The sequence below is a fragment of the Loxodonta africana genome, chromosome 23 (assembly GCF_030014295.1).
Source record: "Loxodonta africana isolate mLoxAfr1 chromosome 23, mLoxAfr1.hap2, whole genome shotgun sequence".
Taxonomy (NCBI): Eukaryota; Metazoa; Chordata; class Mammalia; order Proboscidea; family Elephantidae; genus Loxodonta; species Loxodonta africana.
In genome coordinates, this window is record NC_087364.1 from 50,593,960 (window position 1) to 50,617,101 (window position 23,142).

Below are 23,142 nucleotides of genomic sequence, written 5' to 3' on the forward strand. Positions count from 1 at the left end.
GAAATGGCAAAGAAGAGTGATGTTTTATACAGTTTCCTGTTTTCATCTGGAAGGACACATTAACACTAAAACTGGAAAATGACAAACTCTTTGGGAAATTTAATCACAGTTTTTGCTTCTTTGTAATGAAAATCTTCCTTATATAGAAGATGCCCCAAAATAAATGCAATTCTCTGATTGTTTATGGTATATTCATTTATGTCTCATTGACTAGAAGCCAGGCACTTGTAGAGCAAGAATCTCACATTTCTTCTGTGTTCCTCAAATGCCTGACGGAAGTGTTAGGCAAAGAGTGGAAACTGAATAATTATGTGTTGATTGATGTAAAATAATTCATGTAATCATGTGGATGTTTAGTGACTTGAGCTGAAGGAACATCTGCAAAACTGAATTTATATTTACACAGACATTTAGTTGCTCTTTATACATATTCTTAAATTGAAAAAAAAAAACTTTATTATAATTATATGAATACTAACCAGACAAAAAAACCAAAAACCAAACCTGTTGCTATCGATTCCGACTCATAGCAACCCTATACTAACTACACAGTGAATTTTAAATGCTATCATCAAGTCTTTGAATAAGTTTTATGTGGGAAAATTCCAAATCAGGGATTATTATCTGTCCAGAAATTGCATTTTCTCTTTTAGAAAGTCAAATGCCCAGGAAAGACACTAAGGGAAAATACTTCAGGATATAGACAAATAAATAAACATGATATTAAAAAATCCAGTGACAATACTTTTAGACAATTACACTGGAAAAGAACAGGATAACCCTAGTACAGTTTGAGCGGAGAGGGAATATGTATGAAGGTGAGATGGAGTGAAATAATTTGGTATCTTTTGACAGCTAGCTAACAGTGAGGCTGAGGAACGGGAAGGTATACTCTGAGGAAGTTATTGATGGAAATGGCATTAAGTGCAGATCAACAGAGACTCACTTTCTGAGCCAATTTTCTATTCTTGTGTAGACACAGAAAATGTACAGTGATGGGTGCAGCATCTGTTGAATTGTATGTAACGTTCCAAGCTAGAATGGGCTTTTCAGCTTGAGAAACAGGGCTTCAAAAAAGAAATAAGAAGAAAAATGTGGCACACAATTAAAAGGAACACATTCATCTAAAGAAATCTTCACAAAAAATACTGTAAATTCCTGACTGAAAATAGGTTGACGAGCAGTTTGATGTTATAGCTGAGGGAGACAAACAAGAGATTCTGGGCTTTATTTTTTCATACAGTGACAATTAGATGCAATAGCAATTTAGTACAGTTGGTCCTTAGGGAAGGTGTAATTTTTTGTCGCATACGTTCCTGCTGCTTGCTGATTAAAGTGGAGAAAATGGCATTGAAGAAAAGGAGGGTAATAGCCCATCTGTCTAGGGCTAGTAAGATCCCATAAAACATAGTAATTGTAAGGGGGTGCCGGGAAGCTGACCAAGGGTGGTGACTCCCCATTGCCAAAACCAAGTAGGATTTAACTGCAAAGTCTCGCAATAGAGAAATAAGAGAATAGAACCTGGATGATGTGATTATAGGAGGCCTAAAGAGAAAGCCAAAGGACATAATTTTGGCCTAGCTGACTATAACTATATATGACAATCTAGGAAATTAATCAATCTATTTGTGTTCAATATTGAATACAGGTTATTGCCAACAAATAATTCCTTGGTTTCCTAATTCTCTTGGTTAGGACTAACTCATAATTAGTTGCCTATATCTTCCATTTAAGTACTAGTCACCTAGGGTCCTTTCCCACAGCTCACCTCTATCGGTGGGTGAATCTGGTCCTGTTGGGGGTGGTGAAGGGAACTAGGGTGACCATGAAGAATGAGATGCTTGTCTAAGAAGTTACCTAAATTTCAAGGGAATCAGCCTAGAAAATAATTACTCCTTTGTTTCTTGGTCTGTGGGATTATCCTCGCCCTTTGGGGTAACCCAACACACTCATGATAGGACATTAAAAAAAAAAAATTCAATTGTTGAACAAGCATAAAACAGTGATTTCTCTTCAGTCTGCACTTTGATGTTTCATTTGTCAGGAATTCCAGAGGTTAGAATCTATTCTGAAATAAAGTTAGCCTTATCACTATTAATACTAACAGATGCAGGTTAATTTCTGTGTTACAATAAGTGAGACAGTTTCTGGGGGAAAATAACTGAAAAACCCTTTAAGGAGGAAAGAGAACTGCTGGAAATACAAAGAGAAATAGAAGCACATTAGTAGTGAGAGGGCTTATTTCATTACTGTCCATACATAAGCTAAATAACCTAATGAATAAGGTACGTATCAAAATCTGTACCTTGCAATCATCACCTTTTCACATGTATGTGATCATTCTCAAAAATCTCAAAACCAGCTCAAGTGAAATTGTATAATCCAAACAGTAGTCGCAATGGGAAAATAAAGGAATTTTCAGAGTGTTGAGAAATACATGTCCACCTTATCCACACACCCCACCTCCCAGGGCTCAGGACTAGGCAGTGTTAAAAGGTATTTTACCAAACTTTTAAAATTAATACATCAAAGTAATAATAATAATAATGTGCTCATCACATTCATATAATCTGAAATGGTATTGGATAATATCTAATATCTAAAATTGATGAATACTTCTATATAAAATAAAGCATGAATAGAAAACTACTTCTTCACTTGTAGAAAATAGGAGCCCTGGTGACGTAGTGGTTAAGAGCTCAGCTGCTAATCAAAGTGTCCTCAGTTCAAATCCACCAGCCACTCCTAGGAAACTCTATGGGGCAATTCTACTCTGCCCTATAGGTCGCTATGAGTCAGAATCAACTTGACGGCACCCAGCAACAACAGCACCACTATAAGACATTAATAGATGCATATTTCTACAGTATGTTAAAACTCTACATAGGAATTTGATAATTGTGACAAAGTATGTTAACACCAAAACCAGCATTAATGATTTAGCAGTAAATACAGGAACAAGATAAAGATGCCTGCTGTCATCATTAACATTGTACTGGAGGTAGTAGCCAAGGCAATTAGATGAGAGACCAAAGCAGAAGGTTTAAAAAGAGAATGTAAAAATGATCATTGGTAGCAGCCAAGGTAAGTGCTTACCTAGCAAACTTAAGAGGTCTGTTTAAAAAATTATTACAAGTAAAACATTTTAGGAGATGTCTGTGTAAAAATTTAATATACAGAAATCAATTACGTTCAGTTGGTAAGAAGATATAATAGAAGAAAAATCTCTCTTAAAAAAGCATCATAATGATTAAAACTAAAAAGAAAAAAAAAAAGAAACCCATTGCCATTGAGTCAATTCCACTCATAGTGACCCTATAGGACAGAGTAGAACTGCTGCCCCACAGGGTTTCCAAGGCTGTAAATCTTTATGGAAGCAGATTGCCACATCTTTCACCAACCTTTAGGTTAGCAGTCAAGCTCTTAACCACTGTGCCACCAGAACTCCTGTCATAATGATTACATACCTACAATTAAAGTTACTGAAAAAACATGAAAGATGATAGACAGGTAGACAGACAGACAGATAGAGATAGATGGATAGATGGGTAGATGGATAGATGGGTAGACAGACAGACAGATGATAGATAAATGGATGGATAGATGGATAGACAGATAGATACAGATATATGTATACTTTTGAATATCTCAGAGGATACCAAAAAGAAACTGTGATGAAGTTCTTAGAAGCACTCAATCTTATTATCCATTTAAAGGAATTATGTCACTTAAATTAATCTATAAATTTAACAAATTTCAATAAACCATCGGCAAAATTTCTTAACTGAATGAGCTGATGCTAAAGTTAAAAATGATCAAGAAAGAAGAGTCAAAACAATTATATTACAGTTTACAGAGAATAAAAGTGAATTTTTCCTAAACACATAAACGTATGCTAAAACTGCGAGGTGGTGCCTGGGTGCCACCACTGACTGCTTTAGCAGGGATCACACTACAGGGTCCTGGACAGAGCAGGAAAGAAAGAAAGAAAGAAAAAAAAAAAAGACCAGGTTTTCTGGTATGACAGAGACTGGAGAAACTCTAAGAGTATGGTCCCTGGATACCTTTTTGACTCAGTACTGAAGTCACTCCTGAGGTTCACCCTTCAGTCAAAGATTAAATAGCTTTATAGTACCAGTGGAAACCCTGGTGGCATAGAGGTTAAGTGCTATGGCTGCTAACCAAAGGGTTGGCAGTTCAAAACTGCGAGGAGCTCCTTGGAAGCTCTATGGAGCAGCTCTACGCTGTTCTATAGGGTCCGTATGAGTCGGAATTGACTTGAGGGCAGTGGGTTTTTATTTTTTTATAGGCCAACAATAACACACATGAGGGTTGTGCTTCATAGTTCAATTATGTCTGTAACACTAATGGACACACCAACCCAAAAGGAAAGTTACAGGCAGGGACAGGAAAGCTGGACAAACGGAAACAGGGAACGTGGGGTGGAAAAGGGGAGAGTGTTTATCTTAAAATAAGTAACAAAAAAAGTAGGTTCAGAGCAATGTGAATGCTATTATGTATGTATATATAAAATATATATGCATGTGTATATACATTTATCATAACCTATATTTCTTTTTTTTTTTTTTTTTATCTATGCCAGTGTATGTATGTTTTTTAGAAACACTTTGAAAAAGAACCTGAATGGCAAGTGGCTGAAACGGGGGTAGAATGAAAATCACTTATTATTGTACACGTTTTTTTATCTCTTAAATTTTGTATCATTTGCAGGTATTGCATAATCAGAACAAATACAAGCAGTCCTCACTTTGTATGGTTCTGATATACATGAATTTCATTTACCACAATTTAGTTAATTGGCTCCAGTCCCAACAAAACGATTCACATTTCAGTTATCATTGTATATTAACTGTGAATAATTGCATAAGGTAACACTTTGCTGCTAGCCCTTCAGACAGCATATGTGCATCATGATCTGTGGCTGACCACATTACTCTTTCAAAATCTGTTGGTTATTGTTCACCGCACATCTATTATCCAATTTAGTCACAGACAGCAACGCATGTAGTTGTGTCGCTGTTTGTCTCTGACTGATAAGCCCGCATGATGTTTTACAAAAATGGATAATGTCAAGAGAGAATTGTCTACCAAAGATGAAGATGTAGCAAAGAAAAAAAAGTGAAATTCTAATGGAACATAAATAGAGTTACCGAAGAAATACTTGACTGTGAGAAAAATTAATACTGCCGCCATTCAACTTTGGTGACGGTAAATTCATGAACAGAGTGAGGAAAGTGGTTGCAATGAAAAGGATGAAGATGTCTGAGAAGAACTGACTCCGACAAAAAAAAAAAAAAAAATCACACTAAAGCTACTCTCAGAGATGTTTCACAACATTGGAAGCACAAAGAATAAAATTTAGGAAGCTGATCCAAATGTGGAGAGGAAATACCAGTTTGCTGAGACGTAAAGAGACGCTCACTCCATGTCACAAGTTATACAAGGAGAAGACAAGTGCTGCTCAAGCTACTCTGGAAGTTTTTTTCAAAGAAATAAAACACTTTTTTCTCAATGTTTCCAACATTTTAAGTTACAGTATACTAAATGCGTATTAGTTTTATTCATTTTTTCATTTACTGTTTTAATGTTTTGACAAAGTTTTCTAAATGTCACTTAATAATAGCAATTTTCCCCGTTGGTTGTTAAGATTTCTTTGCATGGTCTAGTTTGCACAGTCATTTTTACAATCTAGCACTACTGTGTGCAAAGCAAGGAATGTCTGTGCAGTATTTTCTGGAAATAACTGCAGCAGTAATTCATCAAGATTTACTAAATTATATTAATAAGTAGAGTCTTATAAATTGTATAAAATCATCTTTGTTATTCTGGCTCTTATATGATCAGGTTAATCAAAATAACACCAGAAATATAAATTAATTTCTGTTTGGGAATTGGAAACACTTATGGGGAAAACAATGAGATTGAAAAGGTTTTTAGTGGCTGCTCTACCTTTTTTTTTTTTTTTTTTCTACCTTTAAATCAGGCTAAGGCATCGATGTAGATTGTGTCTGGTCATTGGTAAATATAAGCCTTTTGCACTCAAATATTATTGAAGGTTCTCACTCTGCCTCTGCCTTTCTTCTTATTCTTTGCTGCTTTCAAATGACAGCTTTTTCCTCTTCTTATGTCTTTGAACCGTTGTCCCGGTGTCTTTGAGATTGCTGCTATTCAACATCTCATGCTGATTACTCAGATACCTAGTTTATTGTCTTCCATTTACCAGTTATTCATATTGATTTTTTCATAATAGACTTCTCTCTTTTGCCTCATCTCTTCACTAAATACAGGCCCACCCCTGGACTAGGCCAAAAAACAAGGATAGTGACTTGGCTGCCTCAACAAGAGAAATTAATAGTAGCTTAGAAAGGATGGAAGGTTTATTTCTTATCTCTCATATAAGTCTGAATTGGTCGGTGGTACAAAGGAAGCAGTGTAGCTCTGCTCCATGTGGTTACCTAGGTGCCCAAGTTTGTCCTGTTTTCCTCTTCTGCTGCTTCTAGGGAAATGCCTCTGTCCGTGTGGTTGAAGCAAATTCAGAGCCACCATGTTCATATTCCCCGTTACAGGCAGCACAAAGGAGAAAATGACCAGCAAACAACTTACTTTTAATGTTGTTATGACCCAGAAGTTGCACACATCACCTCCATGCATATCCCATTGACCGGACCTACACGTAAGCATGGCTGGGAGACAAAATTTCTAGTTGGGTGGTCATTTGTGGTGAGAGAGGTTCTGTTAAGTGATGGAAAACAGAAAAATAGGAAATTGAGACTACTGGAAGTCCATGGGTAGTACAAATGGTTAACATCCTCAGCTACTAACCCTGCTAACCTGACAGGTTGGAGGTTTGAATCCACCAGAGGTGCCTTGGAAGAAAGGCTTGGTGATCTATTTCTGAAAAATCAGACATGGAAAACTCTATGGAGCACAGTTCTACTCTGACACACGTGGTATTGCCGTTAGTCAGAGAAGACTGGACAGCAGCTGGTGTTTTGCAGTCTCTGCTACTGTAAGCCTAATTATCAGTATCTGTTTCCAGGTTTGTGCTGGCTTTCCAGGTTCTGACTTCTGAATCCGTCCTGAACCCATTTCTTTTTTATTATGAGTATTCCATTTGTGATTACTATAAAGATTTAGGGTTTTTAAGAAATACTTGCATTTGATATATTAGTAATTACCTCCTAGGTATTATTCCTGTGTCATTTAGATTAATTACTATATTCACAAAGAGTAGAAATTAACTGATGAGCAATGAATTTTTGACCAGAAAAATTACATTTCTTGGAAGTATATACTGCTGTATTAAAAATCATAATGTTTCTTTCTTCTGTCCATGAGAAGTAGTATGGCTCTTTATACATCCTTCTTACAAAAGGTATAAACATCAAAACGGAAGTTATTTACTCAAAACAGTACTTTGCAAAACATGTTCAGTATGATAGCTCTTTCCACAGGTAAGTAATATTTAAAAGATTCTGTAGTAAATTCATTAGTTTAAAAATTAAAAAAAATTCATTGAATATAGTAGAATGAATTAGAAAAGGGTGAATTTGTGGAATATATTTTTTTTAAAGGGCTCTTTCAGTCAATATAAAAAAAGTCAGCTAACTCCAGTAGAAAAATGAACAAAGAATATGAACATTTGTGGAATAAAATGCAAATAACCAGGAAACATAGGAAAAACACTAAACTTTATTATTATTCATAAGCACGAACATTAGAAGCACCTAAAATATATCAATCAAAAGATCACTAAATAAAAGCATTACCAAAAAAACAAAAACAAAACAAACCCATTGCTGTCGAGTTGATTCCAACTCACAGCGACCTGCAAGACAGGGTAGAACTGCCCCATAGGGTTTCCAAGGAGCACCTGTTGGATTCAAACTGCTGATCTTTTGGTTAGCAGCCATAGCATTTAAGCACTACACCACCAGGGTTACCAATGCATTGCAGTTTATATTTAAACATTACGTAACTACATCATTTGAAAAGAAGATAAAAATAATTATTTTAAATTATAAAAATATCAATAAAAATAAAAACATAATTTATAATTTCCTTAAACCCTTGTGAGAAAAAGAGGAATTGGTAAATTCGAACAGTACAATAAAAGGCATGAAAGGATTTTTAAAAAATAAAACTAAAATCTGGACAATAGAAAAATCAAAGAGATACAATGTTACATTGGCATTTAAAAAATTCGAAGGGCACTTATATATACTTAATATGAGACACACCTAAACCCTGACACAGAAGGAGTGAAGGTGGCACTTGCTCTGGACAAATGCTAACCAAACACAGCAGGGGTAACAAAATTTGGATTGGAAAAAAATTAACATTGCTAAGGACATGAAGCACAACAAAATTAAAGCATAAAAGGTTTATTACAGCAGTCAATCTGTTAAACAGGGAGAACTCTCTTTTACAAAAAACAAAACAAACAAACAAAAAAACAGGAAGGGGACATTTTGGGCCCATTACAATGAGGTTTTCAGGAGGAAACAGAGTAGAAAATTAACCATTGATTACACAGCGGTTAAGCACTCAGCTGCTAACTGAACGGTCAATGGTTGGAACCTACCAGCCGCTCCGTGGGAGAAAAATGTGGCAGTGTGCTCCCCTAAAGATTACAGCCTTGGAAACCCTGCGGGGCAGTTTGGCTCTGTCTTATTGGGTCACGGTAAATTGGAATCGGCTTGAGGCTTGGCGACAACGGGTAATGGTATGGGTAAGGATATGAAGGATAATTTCTTGTTAATAAAAAGGAATAATGCACTACAAAGATATAAAACGAACCTAGAACTAAGTTCTGTAGTTTGAACCCCCAGCCACTCTGCTAGAGAAAGATGTGGCAGTCTGCTTCCATAAAGACTACAGCCTTGGAAACTCTATGGGGCAATTCTATTCTGTCCTATAGGGTCACTGTGAGTTGAAACTGACTTGACAGTAAAGATAACTAAGACACTCCCCTTTCTCTTCTATGTATGTCTCATCTCTTCTCTCCTTCTCACCCTTCTTTGTATCCAACCACCTAACCCCCTCACCTATCTACCTATCTAGCCAGGTACGCATTCGTTTGTCCTAGAACCATTTCTTGAGCCAGGAGGTGCTATGCCCTGTGAGAAATGCTGGGGGTATAAATATAAATATTAGGTGCCTAAAAACATAACCTCAGAATAAAAATAAATAATAGAAGCAAGAAGGTAGATTAAAAAGCCCTTAATCTTCATGGGAGATTTAAACACGTTTCCTTCTGACCCTGAATGATCAAACAGACAAGGATAGTTCTTGAGGATATAAAAGATTGAAACCTCCTGATTAATAAGCCAGATTTGATGAATCTATGTAGAATCTTGCATCCATAGAAAATAATCACTCATTTCCAGCATGTACAGAACATTTGCAAAAGCTGACCATATGATAATAGGATGCATAAGAAGTATTTGGCAAAATCATTATTATACACTTCTTCTTTTATAATCTCACTGCAATGAATTTAGAAATCATGGAAGGGAAAAAACTGCAATCTGTAATTTTGGAATATAAAACAACAAAAATCACCAATGTCTGAATAGTTATAGGCCAAAAAAGAAACTAGAATATGAATTATGACATAATTATAATTGAATGACAGGAAAAATACTAGATTGAAAACTTACAAATAACCTAGAAAATTTTAGGCTTAAATCTATATTTTAAAGAAGGTAAATAAAGAAAAGTAATGTTCGGCTTACAAGTCTGAAATTAAAAAATGATGAGTATCTAAATAGGGAGAAGGAAGGAAATAAAAGGGCAGATGTTAATAAATAGAAGATAATGAAACAATGGTGATATTTTTCAAAACCATGTCAAAATATTAAAATAAGATAGGAAAATAATCTGGTAAAAGTGATCAAGGAAAAAAGAGAAAGGGCAAAAATAAACAATATTAGATTTGGAAAAAGAATATAATCACAAATAGTATACAAATTTAAAAAAATATCTACAATGGAAAAACAAATTTATAAAATAAGCAATTTTAAAACTGAATTTAAGTTAACAAAGCTGACTCAAAAATAAAGACAGAGCCTCACTACTCATTAAAGAAATTTAATCAATAGTTTAGAAGATGCCTATAAAAGTTAAAAAGCCCAATTTTTCTCCATAGGAAGGTTTTTATAAAAGGTTTCAAGAAATTGATAATCCATATCTTATGCAAACTATTCTAGAGAAAAGAATAAGTTGAAAAACCTGAGCTTATTTATAACCTTGATAATAGAACTAGATAAGGCAGGAAAATATAGGACAATTCACTTAATAACATAGAGGAAAATTCGAAATAAAATATTAGCCAACCAAATCAGCAACCTATTCAAATCACCAAGTAGGTATGAAAGGGTAGTTTAATGGTAGAAAACAATAAAACACGTCATTGTATTAACAAATTAAAGGAGAAATATCATTTTATTATATCACTTAATACAGAAATGAAAATGTTTCACAAAACTCATCACCTTCTTATAATTAAAACAAAACCAAACCCTGCCATTCATTGTCATAAATTAGTGGTTCTCAATCTTCAGCATGCATCAGAGTCATCTAGAGGGCTTGCTAAAGATACATATTGTTCTATCCCACCCCAGTATATCTGGTTTAGTAGATCTGGAGTTGTTGTTGTGGGCCATCAAGTGAATTCCACCTCATAGCAATCGTACAGGAAAGAGTAGAACTGCCTCATAGGGTTTCCTAGGCTGAAATCTTTAAGGAAATAGAACGTCAAACCTTCCACAGAGTAGCTGGTGAGTTCCAATGGCCTACATTTAGGTTAGTAGCTGAGCGCCTAACCATTGTGCCACCAGAGCTCTTTATAGGTAATGTAGGCCCAGTAAAATCAATGTTACAATATATCAAGTGAGATCATAAATGTGGATTTTTATGTAAAATATCCAATTGTTTAAAATGATGAACAATCCCAATCAATCTTGTTGGTGGTCAATATCCGACTTGTGTGTGCATCCCTTAAAATATAGGGATAGATAGATGTTTTGTGATGTGTAACTTCCCTGCTGCTTATGTCTCCCACAGTTTGTATTACTACTGAAGACGTGACCTTCTGCCCTTCCTACTTAGTTGTCAGCTGCTTAATGATCATCAGTTTGACATATGTGTATTTGGTCCTATATCAATGATTCTAGGCTTCCAACACTTAATTTACCTCCTCTTGACCATGTACTCTTTTCACACAACTTTCTTTTTTTTTTTCCTTTTTAAAGCAGAACATGTAATGATTTTCAGACAGAGAAAATAAAGATTCTTGTGTTAGGGATTTTTTACTCAGTGGGGTTAATGCTTCCTTTTTAGACAGTGAAGAAAATAGTACTTATTAGAAGTGGAAAACAACTTTGAATATTTAACTTTGATTTTCAATAATTTATGCAGGAAATCATAAATAAGAGTAGACAGATAATTGCTGTCAAGTTGACTTGGACTCATGGATACCTTATGTGCAACGGGATGGAACGTTTTCTGGTCCTGTGTCATCCTCAGGGTCGTGATCGCCTACCTGTTGCAGTGCATTGTTTAGGCTATTGTGCCCACGCATCTCACTGAGAGTCTCCCTCACCCTTACTGGCCCCGTACTTTACCAAACACGACATCTTCTTCCAGAGATTGATCCCTCCTAATTAAAAAATAAATAAATAAATAAATAAAAATAATGACATGTCCAAAGTAAGTGAGTCAGACAATGTTCTATTGTGATTCATAATGTTTTCACTGGCTAATTTTCAGATTGCCAGGCCATTCTTCTAAGTCTGTCTTAGTCTGGAAGCTCTGTTGAAATCTGTCTACCATCAGTGGTGGTGCTGGTATTTATTATACTGCTGGCATTGCACCAAGTCACCACAGGGGAACAAACTGACAGATGATGGCGTTGACTAAGATACAAACATGTTAAAATGAGTAAGCTTGATCAGTGTATTATCTTTTTTTAAGTTGAACATAAATGCATTTTATTGTATCTTCATTATTTTCCCATATCTTTCCTACTTTAGGTTTGTTGTTCCTGGTACCCAGGAGTAGCATTTAGCATCATATATTTAAATAGGATAACCAAGAAAGAAAATATAAAAGCGTTTTTGTTCTTTGGCAACACTCTAGTTGATTTTTATAGAATCATTTTTGTGCTGAAGGCATTTGTCATCAATGATGAATTTAAAACATATTTCCTAAAGCTTAGTTAATATTTAAAAAGAAATAGTACTTGTAAGTCTATTATCAAAATTTTTCACAAATGCAAAATAAGTATTTTTCCAATTTAGTGATTTATTTCTACTTAAAAAGGAGTGGATAACTTTTACTGTACCGGCAAATGATTGATGAATGGCAGAGAGCACTCCTACCCTATACTTCAGCCTGGGGATGAGGTCAAATGCATGGCTTCACAAAGGGCCCAGGGGAGGTAATAGACCAGGCTACAAAATGAGCCTTATAGTGAAGAAAAACCAACAAGGTGCCATCAAGCCGACTCCAACCCATGGCTGTCCCGTAAGCGTCAGAGTAGAACTGTGCTCCGTAGGGTTGTCTATGGCTGTGATCCTATTTCTAGACCTTTCTTTCAAGGTGCTTCTGGGTAGATTCAAACCGCCAGCCTTTCAGTTAGTAGCTTAACCATTTGCATCTCACAGGGACTCTATGTTTGAAGAAAAACTGTCCCTAAAATCCAGAAATCTTGAAGAATATGATAAAATGTGATATTCCTGTATCATGTACTACTTTTCCTCACTGTGAGCAAACAATTAAGTCTCAAATGAGATGTGGGCAGTTTCAATAAAAAAAGTTGGTTTATCACGGGTCTAAATTGGGGGTAATCCTTTTAAGTCCTGAAAAGAAGATAGATATTTGAAGAAATGTGAATTCAGTTTCTTCATGAAGAGAACTAATGGAAACAGGGGTGAGAAATGAGTTGGATACTGCAAGCTATAATGAAAAGATTGCATTCATTTCCCTTAGCTTTTTTTAGGACTGATTTTCAAATTACAAAGTGCAAAGGGGAGTAATTTTGAATTTTGTATGAAGAGCCAATCATTTGCAACTTCAAAAGATTTATTTTGATTTTTAGTAATTAAGGTGAATCATATTGAAGCCAGGGGTTAGAGTAAATTCTCAGCTGTCATTTAGACACCTTGTACTTAGGTGCAGCCCTTTCTCCATGGGATTTTTAAGTGACTCACTTCTATAACTTTAAATTCTTTTTCCTCCATTCTCTTTGAAGTTCATTTTTTTCATTTTCTCCCCCTTCCACCACCAAGGAAATCTATGCTTGAGTTTTGTGTTCTCTTTGTATTCCCACATTTCTAGGTGTAGTTGGAGTTCTTTTTGATATCTTTTGAATTTCTGTATCACATCAGTTTCCTTCTGACAGATGCAGCCTCTAAAATAGGCTGTGTGATGCGCTCATGCCTGAAATAAACCATTATTTAAGGGTTAGGTGCGTCATACCTGCAAATAACCTCATTTATCTAGAGAAGTGTATTTAATGTTTATTGTATAAATACCAGTGTTTCCGTGTGCTTTATAATGCCATCTGTCACTGCTCTTTGTACAACACATAATTCAATGTATACCTTATTCCATTTTTGAGATGCAGAGTTCTTGCATATATCTCTGCATACAGTGACAAGGATCCAGGTATATTATGAAAATTATATCAAATCTTATCCAAGATAAAATTGTAATGTGTGTTAAGCCAAGTAGTTTTTTGTTGCAAAGATATGCATCAAGGTAAGCTTACATCATTGGCATCTTTCACCGACCTCATTTTACGTACATCTTAAACTCAGTGTTCTGGAAAGTAGGAAAGTAATTGCTCCTTCTATTAGAGGAATGTCATTTTGTCTCTGATTATGCCGTCGGGGGTTCCTCTGATGTAGAAACAGGAAGAGAGGAGAATGAAGTGATAACATGATATTGGGTAAGCGGCATGGTCTTTTCCCATACCACGCTTGAAACATTTTTTTTTCTTTTCCAGATAAGAATAAGGTTTTAATTAGATTGATGGTCTTAGGAATGGAGATCCAGAATATATCCCATAAAAAGACTAGGTTAAGTTGAGTGCATGCTAAGTGACAGGCAGCGTGCTAGGTTGAGGGCCCTGACATTGAACAGATTGCAGACACTCAGGCTCCAATGGGGATACAGACACACAGAGGCTCTAAAGAGCACTTGGGCAGTGCCCAGTGGAGGAGAGCCTGGGCTCTAAGGAGCTACCAAACAAAAAAGCCACTGCCATTGAGTCAATCCTGACTCATAGGGACCCTATAGGACAGAGTAGAACTGCCCCCATAGAGTTTCTAAGGAGCGTCTGGCAGATTCCAACTGCCGACCTTTTGGTTAGCAGCTACAGCACTTAACCACTACACCACCAGGGTTTCCGGAGCTACCAAGAGCAGTGCCTAATTCCCATAAACCCAGTGCCGTCCAGTCGATTCCACCTCATAGCAACCCTATAGGACAGAGTAGAACTGCCCCATAGAGTTCCCAAGGAGGGCCTGGCGGATTCAAACTGCCGACCTTTTGGTTAGCAGCCGTAGCACTTAACCACTACGCCACCAGGGTTTCCAGTGCCTAATTAGGACCTTGAAAAGAAAGAAGTGGGGCCAGGGAAAGCTTTTCAAGGGAGGTTTTACCTGAGCTGCATTTAAAGAAGGAGTAGGAGTTAATTGTTTAGGTTGTTTTTAGATTATGGATCCCCTAAGCAGTTTTAGGAAGGAAAAAAAAAAAAAAAAAAGAAGGAAACAGAAATTCTGAAATTATCTTGTCATGCACAATTCTGTGGGTTGGATCAAAGAAGACAGTTCATGTTTCTTCTCTTTCCTTCTTACACACATGAACACACACACACCCAAATGGAGGGACTGATTTTTATGGGTGGCTTTACTGCCTTTTTTTTTTTTTTTTTTTTACTGCTTTACAGTTAAAATATATAAATATATGGTGTGTGTGTTTGTGTGTGAGTGAGTGTGTGTGTGTGTGTGTGTGTGTGTGTGTAAGGTAGTCCCTGGGGAATGCAAATAGTTAAGCACATGGCTACTATCTAAAAGGCTAGTGGTTTGAATCCACCCAGAAAAAAAGCTTTGTTGATCTATTTCTGAAAGATAACAGCCGTTGAAAGCTCTGTGGAGCACAGTTCTACTCTGACACACATTAGGCTACCATGAATTGGAGGTGACTCAACAGCAACTAGCTTTTTTTTAAAATATGTGTAACAATACTCAAAAAAACCCAAACCCGTAGCCGTCAAGTCCATTCTGACTCATATAGGAATTATGCATTCAATCCTCACTTGATGTAGCTAAAATTTACCTTCTAAGGCGTAGTTATGTATTTCTCTTCATTCTATCATTCTCTCTAAATACAAAGAACACGTGTCCTTAAAACACATGACACAGGTGATCCTGTTGACTATGATCTGCATTTATTTTGGACCCTTCCTCTCATTACTGTGGCAGGTTTCTCTTTATTTCAAATGTCCCTAAAGTGGAATGAATGTATACTTGTTTCATGGGATCTCTTCTGGGAGACAAATATCCCCATAGTCTAGCTCCAACACTTCTCCATTCTACATTTTTGGAAAAAGATAATCAATACCTTGGCACGCATAAGATTTTGTCTGATGATAAAACACACTTGTAAATATGCCTGTTTGTTGCTATAAGCTAAGCTTAGTTTTTAGTTTTCCATAGAATATACAAATCTAACTTTGGCCAGGAATTCAATTTTATACAGGGAAGTATACTAAGAGATGATTTTAATCAGAAACCTGGTACAGAAACCTAGAGAAAAATACCCCTTTGATAAGCTGTTTGGTTAGCTTCTTCAGAGAGGTGCCTCTGGCAGATTAGTAAAAACAGGCAAAGATTCACGAATAGTTAGTAACATTTCTCACCGTTTGTTCCTGAAAGACTTTCTATTGATTTTTTTTCTAAGATCTATCTTTCTAACCTCTAACTAAGCCAACATAATTACTTTAGGCCATAATGTCGAATACATTTTCTCCTGTCTGGCTGGATAGTCTCATGATGTTTTGTTTTGCTTACTTATTTATAAAATATATATATATACATATATATATATGCTATCATTGAATTCACTACACAGCTTAACAAAGAAAGGAATATGGATGAAGCCTTTATGTATGGCTCCGTGATTTTATTTCATGAAATCACTCCTAGAGGTAACCACGATGCTAAATTTGTTGTTTAACTTTCTGTATGTCTTCATACTTTTGCCATTTAAGTGTATATCATTAGAGAATATACAGTACCATTTTGTATTATATTCTGTGTATTGCCTGGCAATTCACCAAACAGTATATTGAGTAAAAATGGCAACAGTATGTTTTTACTCATACTGTGTGTTTATTATCTTTTCACATATTGATATATGTAGCTTTTTTCATTAAATTTTCATTGCCGTGTAATATTTCATTGTATAAGTTCACCACAATTTATTTGTTGGTTTTCAACGTTGATAGACTTTTAGCTTGTTTTCAATTTCAAGCAAAACTACTATAAACATTTGTGCACTTGTGTCCTTGTGAGTGCGTGCAAGAGTTTTCTAGGTCATATCATAAAAAAAAATATAGAACAGTGCAATTTCTAGTTTGGCAGCTGAACTATTAAAACTATACGGAATTTTGGAAAATTGATCTCCAAATCTCTTGTACCAACTTATACTCTACCAGCAGTTTGCTAGAATTTTTGTAGCTATATACTATCACCAACACTTGGTAAAGGAGCCCTGATGGTGCAGTGCTTAGGCGCTCGACTGCTAACCAAAAGGTTGGCAGTTTGAGTCCACCAGCTGCACTGCAGGAGAAAGATGTAGCAGTCTGCTTCCATAAAGATTACGACCTTGGAAACCCTATGGGGAAGTTCTACTCTGTCCCATAGGTTTACTATGAGTTGGAACCAACTTGACAGCAACACGTTTATAGTTTTTAACACTTGATATTATAAGATGATTTTGTTATTTATGAGCCTATACAATGATATTTTAATATCATTTTAAAAATGATATATTAAAAAATATAGTGAATTTTAATTCAAATTTCTGTAATTATTAGCAAAGCTGAATCTCTTTTGTAAATTGCCAGATTGTGTGTTTTGTCCATTTTTTATTGGGTTGCTTTTCTTTTTCTTGTTGATTTGTAGGAGTTCTTTATATGTTTTGAAACTAAAACTTTTCCCGTTCTAAAATTTGCAAGTATCTTTTTCAGTCTGAGGCATTCTTCTCACTTGTGATAGTCTATTATATTGGTAACCACTGATGACCCATGCCTACTGGTGTTTCCACCCTGTGTAGTCCCCTCCCTTTTTTATATCTGGATGGGGATTGTCAACTTGCTTTAACAAGTAGAATGCACCAGAGGTGAAGCAGTGAAAGTTATAAACCTAGGCCTCAAGAAGGCCTGGCAGATTTCACGTTTGTGCTTTTGACAGCTCTGAGCCATCAAGTAAGAAGCCCCTGATAGAGAGACTACATGAACGGATCACCTGGTAGGAGAAAAACCTTGCAATTACATGGAGAGAAAGAGAGCCCAAGTATATCAGCAACCCACTTATCCAGCCCTATCAACCAACCAGCAGATTGTAGCCATGTGAGTGACCACTGACGGGTGTTTTTATACATGAATAGATAGCTGAAACATCACTTAAAAAAAAGTCTTTTGGTGGACAATAGCTAACCCCTTACCTCAGTTTAGCCATGTGCTTTCTCTTGGAATTGCCTATTGTGTCATTTTTCTTTATCTTTGTGCACTTTTCTTTTACTATAGTTCCGCATCCTCACTGATACCTCGCCCTCTCTTCCTATGTCTGCCTATTTAAAAAAATAACATTTTATATATAGTATAGTATTTATTACTAAAAAATAAACTTTTTTTAAACTAGGGTATTGTTTCATTGTTGTTGTTAGGTGCCATTGAATTGGTTCCAACTCATAGCGACCCTACGTATAACAGAACGAAACACTGTTAAGTCCTGCGCCATCCTCACAATCATTGTTATGCTTCAGCCCATTGTTGCAGCCACTATGTCAGTCCATCTCTCCTCGAGGGTCTTCCTCTTTTCCTCTTGCCCTCTACTTTACCAAGCATGATGTCCTTCTCCAGGAACTCTTCCCTGCTGATAACATGTCCAAAGTTTCATAAGATGTAGTCTCACCATTCTTGCTTCTAAGGAGCATTCTGACTGTACTTCTTCCAAGATAGATTTGTTCCTTCTTTTGATAGTCCATGGTCTATTCAATATACTTCCCCAACACCACAATTCAAAGGAGTCAATTCTTCTTTGGTCTTCCTTATTCGTAGTCCAGCTTTCACATGCATACGAGGCAGTCGAAAACACCATGGCCTGGGTCAGGTGCACCATAATATTTAAGGTGACTCTTTGCTTTTCAACACTTTAAAGAAGTCTTTTCCAGCAGATTTACCTAATCCAATGTGTCTTTTGATTTCTTGACTTCTGTTTCCATGGGTGTTTATTGTGGGTCCAAGTAAAATGAAATCCTTGACAACGTCAACCTTTTCTCCATTCATCATGATGTTGCGTATTGGCCCCTTCGTGAGGATTTTTGTTTTCTTTATGTCGAGGTGCAATCCAAACTGAAGGCTGTGGTCTTTGATCTTCATTAGTAAGTACTTTAAGTCCTCTTCAGTTTCAGCAAGCAAGGTTGCACCATCTGCCTATGGCAGGTTGTTAATGAGTCTTCCTCCAATTTGATGTCCTGCTCTTCTTTGTATAGGTCAGCTTCTCAGATTATTTGCTCAGTGTACAGATTGAATAGGTATGGTGAAAGAATACACTGATGCACACTTTTCATGACTTTAACCCACGCAGTATCCCCTTCTTCTGTTCTAACAATTGCCTCTTGATCTATGTACAGGTTCCTCATTAGCACAACTAAGTTTTATGGAATTCGTGTTCTTTGCAATGTTGTCAATAATTTATTATGATTCACACAGTTAAATGCCTTTGCATAGTCAATAAAACATAGGTAAACATCTTTATAATATTCTCTGCTTTCAGTCAGGATCCGTCTGACATCAGCAATGATGGTTTCACATCCTCATCTGGTCCTGCTTGAATTTCTGGTAATTCCCTTTTGATATACTGCTGCAGTTGCTTTTGAATGATCTTCAGAAAAATTTTACTTGTTTGTGATATTAATGGTGTTGTTCGATAATTTCTGCATTAGGTTGGATCACCTTTCTTGGGAATGGGCATAAATATGCCTCTCTTCCAGTTGGTTCAATAGGCAGCTGTCTTTCAAATTTCTTGGCATAGATGAGTGAGCACTTCCAGTGCTATGTCTGTTTGTTGAAACATTTCAATTGATATTCCATCAATTCCTGGAGCCTTATTTTTTGCCAATGCCTCAGTGCAGCTTAAACTTCTTCCTTCAGTACCATAGGTTCCTGATCATATGTTGCCTCCTGAAATGGTAGAACATTGACCAGTTCTTTTTGGTACAGTGACTCTCTGTATTCCTTCTGTCTTCTTTTGTTGCTTCCTGGATCGTTCAATATTTTCCCCATCGTTCAATATTTGCCCCATTCTTCATTATTGCAACTCAAGCCTTGAATTTTTCCTTCAGTTCTTTCAGCTTGAGAAATTCTGAGCATGTTCTTTCCTTTTGGTTTCCTATCTCCAGGTCTTTGCACGTCATTATAATGCTTTACTTTGTCTTCTTGAGCCACCCTTTGAAATCTTCTGCTCAGCTCTTTTCCTTCATCATTTCTTCCTTTTGCTTTAGCTACTCGGCGTTCAAAAGTAAGTTTCAGAGTCTCTTCTGACATCTGTTTTGGTCCTTTCTTTCCTGTCTTTTTAATAACCTCTTGCTTTCTTCATGTATGATATCCTTGATGCCATTCCATAACTTGTCTGGTCTTCAGTAATTAGTGTTCAATGAGTCAAATCTATTATTGAGATGGTATATAAATTCAGGTGGGATATGCTCACGGTCATACTTTGGCTGTCATTGGCTTTTTTGAATTTCCTTCAGTTTCAACTTGAACTTGCTTATGAGCAATTGATGGTCTGTTCTGCCGTTGGCCCCCGGCCTTGTTCTGACTGATGATATTGAGTTTTTCCATCATCTCTTTCCACAGATATTGGCAATTTGATTCCTGTGTATTTCATCTGGTTAGGTCAACATGTATAGACACCATTTATGCTAATGAAAAAGGTATTTGTGGTGAAGCCATTGGTCTTGCAAATTCTATCATGGGATCTCTGGCATCTTTTCTGTCATGAAGGCCATATTTTCTAACTACTGATCGTTCTTGTCTCCAACTTTCACATTCCAATTACCAGTAATTATCAATGCACCCTGATTGCATGTTTGATGAATTTCAGGCTGCAGAAGTGGGTAACAATCTTTAATTTCTTCATCTTTGGCTTTAGTGGGTGGTATGTAAATTTGAATAATAGTCATATTAACTGGTCTTCCTTGTAGGTGTATGAATATTATCTTCTTACTGACAATGTAGTACTTCAGGAAATGTTCTTTTTGATGATGAGCACAATGCCATTCTTCTTCAATTTATCATTCCCGGCATAGTAGATCAGATGATTGTCTGATTCAAACTGGCTAATGCCAGTCCATTTTAGCTCACTAATGCCTAGGATGTGGATGTTTATGTATTCCATTTCATTTTTGATGATTTCCAATTTTCATAGATTCATGTTTTGTACATTCCACTTTCTGATTATTAATGTTTACAGCTGTTTCTTCTCATTTCAAGTCAAGCCACATTGGCAAATGAAGGTCCCGAAAGGTTGACTACATCCAGATTATTAAGATCAACTCTGCTTTGAGAAGGCAGCTCTTCCCCAGTTATCTTTTGAGCGCCTTCCAACCTGAGGGGATCATCTTCTGGTACGATATCAGACAATATTCCACTGCTATTCATAAAGTGGGTTTGGTGGATTCATAAGGTTTTCACTGGTTAATTCATTTCAGAAGTAGACTGCCAGGTCCTTCTTCCTAGTCTCTCTTAGTCTGGAAGCTCAGCTGAAACCCATCCACCATAGGTGATCCTGCTGGTATTTGAATACCTGTGGCATAGCTTTTATCATCACAGTGACAGGCTAGCCCCCACAGTGTGACACAGTGACAGACACATGGGGGATTGTTTTATTAGGATTGCCGATATTTTTATTAGCACCAAAACCATACCAAACCCACAGCCATTGAATCTATTCCAACTCATAGCAACTCCATAGGATTCCCAAGGCTGTAAATCTCTGTGGAAGCAGACTGCCACATCTTTCCGCCAGAGAGCTGCTAGTGGTTTATTAGTACAAAGTTACATAGATTTTAGGTGTTTTGCTCCTATCCCTGTCTTTCTGATACACCCTGTTATTTTTAGTGGGTGATTCTGCAGAAATCAAGGTTTCTTAGGAGATACCCATATCTTATTACATCCAGGACACCTATGTTTTCACTCTTTTTAAAGTCCTAACCTTTCCTAATATCCTTTATAATTTACATTTTGGTCTATGTGTAATTTAAAAATGGGTTATTTAATTTCAAAAAGTATGAGTATATCTTATTTTAATTTTCTTTCTATTATTGATTTCTAACTTAATTGTACTTTGGTTAGAGAATGTGGTATGTATAATACAGCTCTGTTAAAATTCATCAAGGCTTGCTTAATGGCCTAATGCATTGGGCAATTTTTATAACTATTTCCTGTGTTCTAGTGAATAATCTGTATTCACTAATTGCTGAATTCAAGGGTCTAATAGCTGAAGTTTGTTAATAGTTTAAATTGCTATCAATAATATATATATTTTTTCTGCTTGAGCTCTCAGTTACCAAAAGAAGGTTATTAAAGTTTCACATATAATTTTTAAATGTTTCCTGTAAATTTTCTCAAGTTTTGCTGTAAAAATTTTAAGACATAATATTAAGTGAAAACATTTAGAACTGTAATAGATTCCTGGTGAGATTTCAACTTTCCTAATTACAAAGTAAATTCCTTTATTTATAAAAATGTTTTTTGGCCTCAGAGTGTTTTATCTGACACTCAATAAGCCACACTAGCTTACTTCTGGCTAGTAATTTTCTTGTATATAATTTTTCAACATTTTAAGTGAAGGCTTTGTGCCATTAAGGCTTAAATGTACCTCTTATAGGCGGAATTTTTCTTTTTTTTTAAATTAAATCTTACAATTTTTGCATGTACTGTCATTCCTGACATATTGTGGGTTTTCTGTTTTTTCACTTTTCTATGATTTGTTTCTCTATTTTGTCTCTGTTTTGCTTTTTCAAGTTTGCTTTGTTTTCATTCCATTTTCCTCCCTCTATTTTTATAGGTTTTGAAGCCCTGGTAGGGAAATGGCTAAGCTCTCAACTGTTAACCTAAAGGTTGACAGTTTGGTAACCCACCAGCCGCTCCTCTGGTAAAAAGGCCTGGAGATCTGCTCCCATAAAGATTACAGCCTAGAAAAGCCTATAAGGCAGTTCTGCTCTGTCCTATAAGGTCACTATGAGGCGAAATCAACTTGATGGCATACAACAATGGTAGGTTTTGGAAAGGAGCCCTGGTGGCACAACAGTTAAGTGCTCTGCTGCTAACCTAAAAGTTGGTGGTTTGAACTCACCCAGTGGCTCTATGGGGGAAAGACCTGGCATTTTCATCCTCTGAAGACTGCAGCCTAAAAACTTTAGGGGCAGTTCTACTTTATCAGATCAGATCACTATGGGTCAAAAATTGATTCAATGACATCTACCAACAACCTTGTAGGTTTTAGAATTTATATACTCTCTTTATAGTCACGTAGTGTCTATCCTTAAAAATTTAACACGTGTGCAAGCTACAGTTAAACTCTTATGTTGATCAGTCAGTATCTCCACCTGCCTCAAAAACCACACAAAGATCTGAGAATGCTTCATTTCTGATTTCCCTCTTCTGTATTACAATTTACAGTTGTCATTTTTTATTTCCACCTTGGTTTATAATCCTTAAATTTCTTTATTGCTAAAAATAGTTAAGGGCTAGCTGCAGAATTGGGAACCCCTGGTGGTGTAGTGGCTAAGAGCCACAGCTGCTAACCAAAAGGTCAGCAGTTG